Source organism: Atractosteus spatula, chromosome 12 (assembly GCF_055471065.1).
Source record: "Atractosteus spatula isolate fAtrSpa1 chromosome 12, fAtrSpa1.hap1, whole genome shotgun sequence".
Classification (NCBI taxonomy): domain Eukaryota; kingdom Metazoa; phylum Chordata; class Actinopteri; order Semionotiformes; family Lepisosteidae; genus Atractosteus; species Atractosteus spatula.
Window position 1 is genome coordinate 8,253,676 of NC_142717.1, and position 11,873 is coordinate 8,265,548.

Below are 11,873 nucleotides of genomic sequence, written 5' to 3' on the forward strand. Positions count from 1 at the left end.
GACAAATATGAAACAGACTCGGCAGCATACACAATCGGCGGTTTACTGTACATCCACAATATTAAGCCTCTGATTCTTGCCTAGTTTATATTTTTAGATTAACATTTTATATTGCAGTGTATTTTTAGACAAATAACATTCAAATGCCATTAACATGTTAGAGGTTTATGAGTTCTGTGCAGGATTGTGCTTTAGAATCACATTAAGTGCAAACAAGAACAGGAATAATGACAATAAACATGCTTTAGCATTTATTTTAATAATCATACTCTATTTGCAAAATATTGTAGCGGCTTGAGTGTTTTCAATTTTCACTGAAAAAAAAATAGGCCTAATTGACGTCTGTCGGACAGGAGTCTAATAATCCTGTCCCAGCAATTGATTATATTGATTATAGGCCCAATAGTTTCAAGGACATTGTTCCTGATTGGGTGACTAATCACTCAAATAATTGTTACATACAGACACTTATCAGTCCTCAAGAAGATTGTTTTTCAAATTTTGCACCAAAATCAGATGTACACTATCTATAACTAACTCAATACATTTTTTAACTTATCCTCTTTTTTATTTATAAACAAACTCTCATTAATGTTTACAAATATTTTATTTCAGCATATTTGGGCTAGATTTCGTTAACGTTTTTAGAAACATATTGACTTTTAAAAAGCATCGAAGCATGCTCCCCCACTTAAGTAATACAATATGTGTTACCCTAGATTTAGAAAAACACAGCCTCTTACATACTGTAATTCAGAAATTCTTTTTTAATACCACAGAAGACAAATTACCATCTCAACAATTTTGTATTGTGTTATATGGTAAACTGCAACATACTAAAATAAAGGCAAAAATAGGAAACATACAGTATGTTGGATGTTTGAATTATTAAATATTTGTTTCTGAACAATTACAGTATAACAGATGTCAAAATACAAAACTATGTTAAACAAATATATATATAACACAAAAGCTTTAATTTTTCAGTCGAGATATAATTGATCTCGTTTCCACATGCAAATGCATCAAATCTGTAGCATAAATCTATCATAGTGCATATTTTGAATACTGATTATCCTCAAAACTTTCCTGCAATACTGTTTTGCATTCTTAGGCAGCACTGTGACACCTCCAAGTATCGAGAAATCATCAAAAAATAATTTCAGTGGAAAAGTATGCTTTCTCAAAAAACTGCAACATTCCAACTAAAACACCATTAAAGTAATTTTCTGTCTGATAAAAAGAGCGGCTTTTGTATCCATTTGTGTCAATGCATAATTGAAAGTGATGTGATGTGCTTTGTTGCGGAGCAAATAATTACAAAGCGAATGGGATGAATAAATACAGTTTTGAACCCTTCAGAGAATTTGGTATTAAAAAGAAATTCACAGTTTAAAAGTCATTCAGCTGGAATCTAATAACTATTTAAATATTAATGGAAATGTTCACAAAAGCAGTTTGCAAAATGCGTGGCGTTGACAGTCTTATCTTCATGTTTGAGGAACAGGTTTGCATTGACAAATGGTTGCAAAAGTGGGAGTAGAGCCTCATTCATTAATAATTCATTTGCCATGTGGGTGACAATAAAAAGAAAAAAAGAAGGCTCCAGATCACACTCTCTGTTGACAGTGAGTGACTGGCAGAAGCTGATATGTCTTCATGCTGCCTTCTTGGCATTTGAGGCCCCTGGAGACACCACACTGTCCTTCCCTTGTTATTAAGACAACTCCAACCACAAGCCACTGACAACTGGTGTCACTCTTGTCACTGCCATCTATTTAAATCTGTCAAAACATTGATGTTTGCAATAGAGTTGTGGTTTTCATAAAGACCTTTGTGTGACCAGCTAGGCAGTGCACAGGCTTAATGGAGATGGAACAGCCATATATTCAATCCCCATGCCTCTTAATGACTGTTGCAAATTGAGGAGTATTGCTCCTACCTTGTAATGTATAACTGGGTACTTAATAGAAAAGCATTGCCCCTGTAACACCACTAATATAAAACAATTTATATAATAATGGTTAAAATACAGCTGCAATATATTTATTGCACCATTCCTCAAAGCAATTAAACATTTACACAAATTACACATTCCCGATTCTTATTAATCTTTGCAGATTCAACCATATGCTTCAACCATAATACACACAGAACACATAGAATGTGTATTCTACAGTATGTGTACACAGAATTTCTACTTAGATGTTAAGCCTGATTATCTGTAAGCATACTCTTTGAGTGTAAAAATAATATAAACTTAGTATTCAGAAATCTAATTTGTTTAATGTCAATTTTTAAAATATTTATCAGGTAAAAAATTCTATTACCTAAAATAAATTAAAATATTTCTTCCACAATCTACCCATTTTCAGTGTCTACTCATTTGGGTACTGTGATGAACAAGACACAAGCAACAGGATGGGACTACAACCCTAGAAAAGATGCCAGGCTATCCCGTGTCACACACATGAGGGCAACATTAATGATGCTAAGTAACCTGGATAGTACAACCTGGAACTGTGAGAGGACAACAGAACACTTGGAGAACATGCAGATTCCACAGAGATAGCACCCCAGGCCAGAAGAAAGACCCTAGAGCTGTTAGGCAGTAGCACAATCAGCCACCATTCCACCCTTCCGTTAACATATTCTACAAAACAGACAAACGATTCACGGTATAAAATGTACAATAATGAACAATGTATTAAACTAAACCAGTTTAAAAGAAACTAATTAGAATGCAATTAAATGAGAAAAAATACTTACTGAAGTAAAATTACCATAAAACATGCAATTAACTTGCCTTATACTTTTTTGCAGTTGGTGGACTAGCAATTAATTGAAGTTTGAGTGCTTTATTCCAATTAAAATGACATTTTGTAATTCCATTTGACAGATGAAAAAAAAGTGTTCTGTTTTAATTTGTACAAATGTTAAGACATCTTTATAATTGCTAAACCCGTTTTTCAACAAATTTCAGCTATAACCAATGGACTAAGCACAATGTAATAACTGGATCTGCAGATTAGACAACCATTGCAGAAACAATATTTTTTCATCAATTAGAGTGGTTTATGTATTTATTTGAATGAAAGATTTAGTTCCTTGGCTTTGTGCTGCTGGAAGATAAATACAGAACATTTAATCTCACCACATTCTATTAAATGATGTAGATAAATGTTTAAAAACCAATTACAATTATCCAAAAAAGTGACTAACAGTTTGTTTACTGTCACTATATATTTAGCAAGATGTGATAAATGGTTCAAAGCAAATAAGAAAATTCTATTCATTATTCACGTTCTCTAAACAGCTTCACTAACTGCATTAATAAAAATCCAGAGACGTTGAATGTTATAAATTAAAAATAGACTTGATTCATTTGTACCAGGTAGAAATTTACGAGCTATGGAAAATCCACTTTTTTGAAGATGATGGTGTATTTCTACATCTGTAGAGTTAACATTTTTTGGCCATAATATGTAAAGTTGCCTTAATGCACTAATAATGTGGACAATATATTTGGATCAGTGTACAATTAATTTAAAATAATGTTGTTAAGCTGTGAGAAAACAGAATTTATTATGTGAGGTTCATTCCCATAAGCGTATCTATCGCTTTTTGAGTGGATGTTCTCTGGCATGGATGGAAGGGAATAATGTATGGATATTAGTTGGTTTTCTTGTAAATCACATTCAATTTGTCTACGAAAAAGAATGCAAAATCCTGAAAAGGATATACATGTACCTTTTTTTTATGGAAGTGTTTTTTAAGACAAAGAGGCTGTGAATGGGTTCCATGTAAGGCAAGAAGCAAAATATGCTCGGTTTCTTATTTTCTAACAGTATTTCATTTGAAAGAAATTTGTTTGAAAAGAAAGGAGTAATAGAATGTGTTTAGATTTGAAGAACTGACACTTGCAACACAGCACATTGGAGTTTAAGGAACTGTCACGGATGTCGGAAGGGACGAACCGTGGAGAGGCAGGAGAGCTGAAAAAGACCCATATGCGTAGCGGCAGAATGGGGGATTAGCCAGGGCTCAGCAGTTCAGGAGTCGTATAGAAACCTATGCCCTCAGGCAGCAGACGTGGGGCGACCTGGATGCAGGCGGGTCTCAGGACATCCGAACGTCAATGCTGAGCGCAGGAGAACCAGAGACCCCGAAATATATAGCCTCAGAGGGAGAGACACTAGAAGGACAGCAAAGCACAGGAAATTAGGGACAGAACAGAGTAGGAGTGCCCTCTGGCTGCAGAGGGCGTGACGGGAACTGCAATTTTGTACTTTAAAATACCTTGACCTCTTTGGACCTTGACCTTAACACATGACTGAGAAGTTGCACTATATAACACCATCCATTGAAGAACAGCTGTAATAAGTTTATAAGGAAATTATAAAAACAGATCTATCTCTGTGATCTGGCTATGCTTATTAGCATTTTTACGAAGATAAAAATAGAACCAGACATACTATAGAAAACATCTGGATATACGTGAAAGAGTTAATGTGAAATATTGCACTCAAATGGAATGCAGTGTTTTATTGCTATTTGATGCATCACATTACAAACAAACAAACAAAAATACCCAATTACATTAAAGATTATTTCTACCAACTTGAAGCGCAGTGTTATCTGGTTAGTTACAAACCAAATACTTTGATATAATAGAGTTCTTTTGACATTTTAGTTTTTTTCAATCTAAAATTGATAACATCTGAAGGCAGACTGTATCATGTGACTCCACTTCCAAGAATGTACAGTTTGTACTTTCAGGCTTGGAACATCTCACCTTGCAGAGCTTATATAGTTTTCAGCAACTATCTGAAATGATCACTAAAAGGAAATTCACCACATATTCGTTGTATCTTATTCCTACTGCCTAACTGTGTTCAGAGCCTGCAGTTCTCTATGCCTTTATCATGCATGTTGTAAATCAATTACTAAGATCTGGAATTAATCCCTCGGCCCATAAGGTCTTTATTATTATTCCTCTGGTAAAACAAAAACTGAACTTAGGCTCCAGACTGCTCAGTTATCATTGGCAATCATCAAACATGCCGTTTTTTACAAATGTTTTAGAACACGTTTTTTATTTTAAACATATAAAACATAAAAGAGCTATACTTATCTTTTTATTCAGATGAATATAAATATATACTGTAGGACAACACGGTAGTGCAGTGCTGATCATTGCTGGGGCGTAGGGCTTAATTCCTTGGGTGCTATCTACGTGGAAATTTATGTGATCTCCCCATGTACGTGTAAGTTTCCTCTGGGTTCCTCCAACAATCCATATTTGTAGGTTAACTGGCTTCTGTGAAAACTGGCCCTGGTGTGAGTGAATGTTTGTGTCTGTGTGTGCCTTAAGTTGGACTGGTGTCCCATCCAGGGTGTATCCTGCCTTGGACCTGCTTTCTGGCCTAGGCTCCGACTTCCCAGAGACCCTGTATTGGATAATGCAGATAATAAGACTCTGTATTAGAAAATGGATGGATTGATGGACAGTATATGCCTTATAATTATTTTTTATGCAGGTTTTAAGAACAGCTATCCATACAAATCAATAATCTTTACATACCTGATAGTAGGATGTGGACTATGAATGCAAGTACTGAGTATTCATCTTCTGAAAGGGAATTTTCTCTTTGACAAAATTACAGCATTCTGACCCCTGGAGTCAAATAGAGGTGAAAGTTAATGAACAACTGATAATTCAGGTATTACTAATACAAGGGTCATATTTTCCATTTTTACTCGGATTTCTGCTTCATACACAGTAGCTGCAGTTTATTTGGATATGTAAGCTGGTAATTGTCCCAGTCGCACATGCTTAAGATCAGCTTAATGATAGTGTATTGCTGCTTTTACGCAGGTAGACCTGCAAACAATCAGCTCCCTAATCTAAATGTGTGTTTTCTTTGATTTGATATATTGTGTTGTATGTATGGGATGGTATTTCTTTGTTTGCTCTTTTGTGAAAGCATTGGCATTTCCACATGTCCTGTGTAATAACTACTTTTGTTCTAGTAAGTTATGTAAGTTGTTATGCAAGTTGTAATGTACATTATGCAAGTTAATATGCAACTTATTAAACTATGAATATTAAGATACTAATTAAAGTTAAAGTCCCATAGATAGGGGGAAAACTCCCTGTATTTGGACTTCTTTGACCATACTGAACGGAAGTCCCAGGATCTTCTGGAAGCTGGCTCAAGTTTATAATGTGAATGCCTGATTGTTACAGCTTCCGATTGTTACATTGTTAGCAGAAGACGTTTGAAGGATGCCAAGGGTGAACGTGCCCAGTAGCAAAAAGACAAACTTAATATCTCAGGGAGTTTGGGAAGAATCCAGAGAACCTGAGGAAAACCCATGTAAAGACATGGAGAACATAGAAACCACACATTGAAGGCACTTCAGGCAGAATAGAGCTCATGACCCAAGAGCTGTGTGGCAGCATAACTAACCACTTAACACTAGGCTTCCTAGATTCTAATGGGACTAATGGGAATTATTTTTGGCTCCTCCAGTTTGAATTATTTTTATGAATTTAGTAAAGCTTTCTATTTTGAATCACTTTAGAAGTTCATGGTGGTATACTGACGGGGTAACAAAGCAATGAATTGGCTGAACACATAAGTGTTCAAATAAACTCCTAATAATTTGCTTCAAATATTCCTTCACGACTTTGTCAATTTCTCACTCCAAATCTGATTGAGTCTAGAAACACCCACGTAATAATATGTGTTGAGAATCAGCATTGACAGCAAGATCTCACAACTTGAGGGCTTTCATTTTCGAGAAAATACTGGTTGTCAGATGATCCATGAATGCATTTGTCACTTATCACTCATTCTTTATATCCAACAGGTCATAATGCAAGAGAATAAAACATACACTTTGGTACAAAAAAATACAAAGTGCCTTAATAATAAAAAGAATGGAAATATGGTATAGAAATACTGTAGTCCTACTTTAGTCTGTAGTTCTTTCATTTCTGTGGCATTTAAATCAAAACCTATTTAGGATTCTACATGTATCTTTCATTTATACAAAAAAAAACCCTTATACTGAGAGGGAAAATCTGAAATTCATTTATTTGTCCTGAATAGACAGAAAAGCAACACAGATGTCAAACCTAAAAAAAATGCTTGAAGAATTGAATTTTAGACAACAAGGATGAAATGTTGATAGAATTCCATTTATCAGGGTAACGGGCTTTTTCATATCTGGGGATATGAAATACAATTTTAAAATGTTTTTTTTTGCACTATACTGTAGTTCATATAGGTTTTTATTACTTATTTAACTAGGTATGTGAATGTAGATTATCATGTCTAATTAAGACATTTTGTTGTTTTCATGTAAAGAAGTAAAAAGCTCACTAACTTGAAAAGGTTATTATCCTCAAACATTACAGCCTCTTGAAATAAAATAATTATGTAGAGTATGTCTTGGGTTTATGACAGACATGATAGAAATTTGAACTTTTCTGTATTATAGTCTGTATTTGCAATACACAAAAAAATGTCTTACACACATCTTACACAGAATTCTCTTCCTTTGCTCAAAGAACTCATAGTTCACATAATGTCGTTTCCAGAACTTTGTCTGAAAGGCACATTAGCATGACTTAAACAGTTGAAAGTATTTCATATGTTTAAATCATAGAAATAAAAAAAAAGTTTTGGAAAATAGGTACCTGTAATTCTTCATCAGAGGAGCAGGACACAGTCTTGTGCACATTCAGTTTTACTGAGCCTCAATAAGGACAGCACTTGGACCTACCCCGCAGAACAGACACACAGCAAGGGGGTCCCAACGCCTATATAGAGTCAGAAAGAAGTTTGTTTAACAATCTGAGTGCTTGTCCTGTTCTTTGATATGTGATTACTTCTTGTCCTGCTGTAGGTTCTGTCCTTTGATATGCAGCAGGCATTGATCTGCTTTATCCTGTTTATGGCACAGTATGTTTGTGGGTTTTGGCCTGTCTTTTGTTATGTAGCATTAAGTCACTGGGGCTGCTAAAGCAAGTCACCTTTATTGCATCTTAGCATGACTTTTGTTGGAAGCTAAATTTACAGACCCCAGCAATACCTTTCACAGTGTGGTTAAGTAGTAATATTACAATGCTGGATACAGTAAGTGATATATTTATATGTCCTACTTCAGTTCCTATCCTTTGCAATCTTAATGGTGTATTGGCTTTCTTATTAAAATATGTAATTTGTTTTTATATCAAATCTTAAATATGGGACTAATGTTCATCTGAAAAGGATGTTCAATAGTATTTGATGAATCTTATTTTCTGGTGGGCTAGGCTTCTGCAATTTCCTAGAAAATAAAATCAAGCATTATCTTATGGAGCATAACCTTTATTAAAGAGCGATGTTCAGATTGTTCTGAGCACCAAAAATGAAATCCTTGGACTCCAATATAGTCATTTTCAATTTCTATTTTTCTCTGTCAAGGTTTGTTTATTTTTAATCTGTTCTGTTATCAATCATCTTTACTTCATACTGTTTCCCTCCATAGAAGAAAATACATCACTGGGATTTAATAACTTATTCTTTTACAAAAAAGCAGTGGTAAGCCTAGTGGCAGAATTGCATTAGTTATCAAGTAAAAGAAATGCATTTTCTTGCAGAAGATTTAGTTCCAATTCATTTTTTATTGTTTAGTGCTGTCATTGTGTTGTCTTGTAAATTGGATTTTAAACTAAAATGGATATGCGATTTTTATGATTATGAAAAATCCTACTGTCATTGCTGTAGCGTTTTACCTTGTTTGCTCTAGCATGTATTGCTCAACATTACTTGCCAACACCAATCAGCTCTTATTGCACCTGTCAAGGTTGCTGATGGAGAGCATGAAGGACACAAATCAAAGTATCTTCAGTATCATGTACAGCATTAGGTAATAAATGTAGCTTAAGACTGCTGAGCCCAAACAGCTTCTGTAAAGGTGTAATAAACATCTATTTCAGTTTTAGAGTGGGTGTGACTCATTGTGCTATATGAAATCATAATTTAATCAGTTTTAATCTTTAAAAACATTGCAAACTGTTGTTTTATTAAATCGTTAAATTAGAGGATTATTTGAAATACTAAGATTCATATTGTAATTTGTTCCCTTTGACTTGGTTCATGATATGGTTTTCTAACTGTAGGTACTAAGAAACAGAACACAATCTTATACTATGCATTTGTCCAATGTGATTTGTATAACATAAAGAATCCCACAGATATAAATTAGTCTTGACAGAGATTCTTTACAGTATTACTGGCAAACTACTTCCCATTTGTTTCTTAGAAGAATTTTAAAGCTAGTTTACTAGTCCAGCAGAAATATACATTTTTGCCTTTGTCTAATTATGACTTGTACCTGAAATATACTATAGTGTTTAAAGTCAGAAGATACACAGAATATTACTTTTGAAATGCTCACTTCCTTTGTCAGTTATATATGGGAAAGAGTTCAATAAGCAAGCTTCATATGTCATGAAGATATAAAATGGAATATACCTGCTACAGTTGCATATTTACTGTATTTTTTCACATCATTAAAGACAAAGTAAGGAACCCTACAAGTGTTAAATTGCATGCAAAATCAATATTTTTGCTGATCTCACAGTTCATGTTTAAAACATGAATGCATAATGGAAAACATGAATTTTAATCATATTTTTACAGGATTACAGTGTAGCTCATATTTCCTTTCCTCCTGCTCTGAGTTACAGAGTTCATGTGTCAGCACCTTAATAGCTCAAGTAGTTACAGAAGGGTTGAAGCTACAGATCTGTACTGTAGACTAAACCTGCTTTGCTCCAGGTTACTGGAAACAAATGCACAAAGTTTTCTGAAACTAAAAATTAAACTTTTAGAATGCAGAAAGTGTTTTAGCATGTAGCAGCATGAGTTTTTGTTATTTGAAGTTGGTTGAGTTTTTAAATACCCCATTTCCTATTTTACGCAAGTAAAATATGTTTCTGAAAATATGTTTCTGAAATATTTTCTTTGAATCAGAAACCTCAATAGTTTGGTAGAAGCCAATGTAATAATGAGCCCCTATTACAAGGTATAAAATGCTATGTTGCCAATTGTTGTGGGATGTTTCTTTTTATTAAAAGATCTAAAATGGCTAATCTTGGATTAGATAGTACAATTAGAAATGTTATGCATTTATCTTAAAAATAAACATATATGACTAACAATGAAAATGTACATTTATCTTAAATCTTAAAATCTAAAATCCATTTGAAAGATAGATCTTGTCTTGGGGTGGATGCAAACAAAATACTTTGAAGTGCTTGAAATTCCCTGAAGCCATCTTTCCTACACTGCAACCTCACAACTCAAGAGTTCTGAGTTTAATTCCATCTTTGGACACCTGTCTTTGAGGAGCTTGTATGTTTTCCCAGTGTTCATGTTGGTGCTTTGGGCTCTGAACCGTGTAAATACTGTACATAAACTGTTGCTGACATTGATAGGCTACTCTGTATTGTCCATGGCTGGGGTATTGAAAGTCATTCCCAGTATTACCAGTACCGTGGGACTATAGAGCAGTATTCACAAAATCCCTGAATATTGAAATAAATATGTGAAGTCTCTGGTTATGTATGTTTTGCATGTGTGCTGTAACACATTTAAGTATGTATGTATACAGTGCCCTGAAAATCTTTTCAGATCCTTCCTTTTGTGTCCCATTTTGTGAAATAATAAAATAACCCATACACATTGGTTCAATTTAATACTGAATTCAAAATCTAAATATTCATACTGAAGAATCTTGAGAGTTAGTAAATGTCAGCAAAAACTAAAGTGAAAAAACTGAAATATGCTGATTGCCCAAGTATTCAGAGCCTTACTGGGCACTCAAGTAAGATCCAAAAAGAAGGCATGTAGTGTGCTCTGGTTTCCATTGTTCTTGGAAATGCGTTCCTCGTGGTAAACAATAGTATTTCAAGTTTTATTGCTCAATGGTACACAGTTATTGTGCCTTCAGTGGTTGAATACATTATCTAAGTTCATAAGCTTCCTTTGTGTACTCAAGAAGCAGACTTGCATCATTTAACTCTGTTATTTTTTTAACTTAACTGAATTGTTAAGTTTGAAATTAAACTGATACAGCTTTACAATGCATTCATACATTTTTACAGATATACTTATGTCGAGAATTTTAGTAATTGATAATCAATTAACTCACATTAAGATGAAAAGCAGTCTTGCAAACGTATTCTTGGCCTTCTGCACACTTTTAAATTCCTTTCAGCTGTGAGGAGAATGGAGATAAGGTGAAGATTTGTGAACTGCATACATTTACTTTTACATTGATAGCAATTTGTCAGCAGTGTACATACATGGTTTATGTATAGAAGCAATAACTGTCGTGCGTCTTCATAAATATGATACATAATCATGAAAATGGAAATAATATTAATGGCCAGTCAGTAGAAAGAGAAGAGTGTTTCAAGACCTTGAACTTCTAAATTAATTCCATGTCTGAGATCGATTTTTAAATTACATTTCCTTGGTTGATTTTATTGGGTATTTTGTTATTTAAAAAAGACACCTTTTTTGTTTCAAGCTAAATACAGCTTTAATGTGCCTTGCAGCTTTTTAATTACAGTCTCATAAATATTCAATGAGAGAGAACGCATTGACTGTAAATAGTTTACTTGGCATGCCTTTTGGGATCGTTGTAGAACCTTAAGCTGTGGGATTGATGGGGAAATCAGGAATGACACATTTTATAATCTTACTAATGGTTTCTTCCTCTGCCTCAGACACCTTCAAGGTTAAATAAAATGTAGATTAGACCTTTGTATCCTAGCTCTTGTTTGCATTTTGCAGAGTAGATTTGATCAT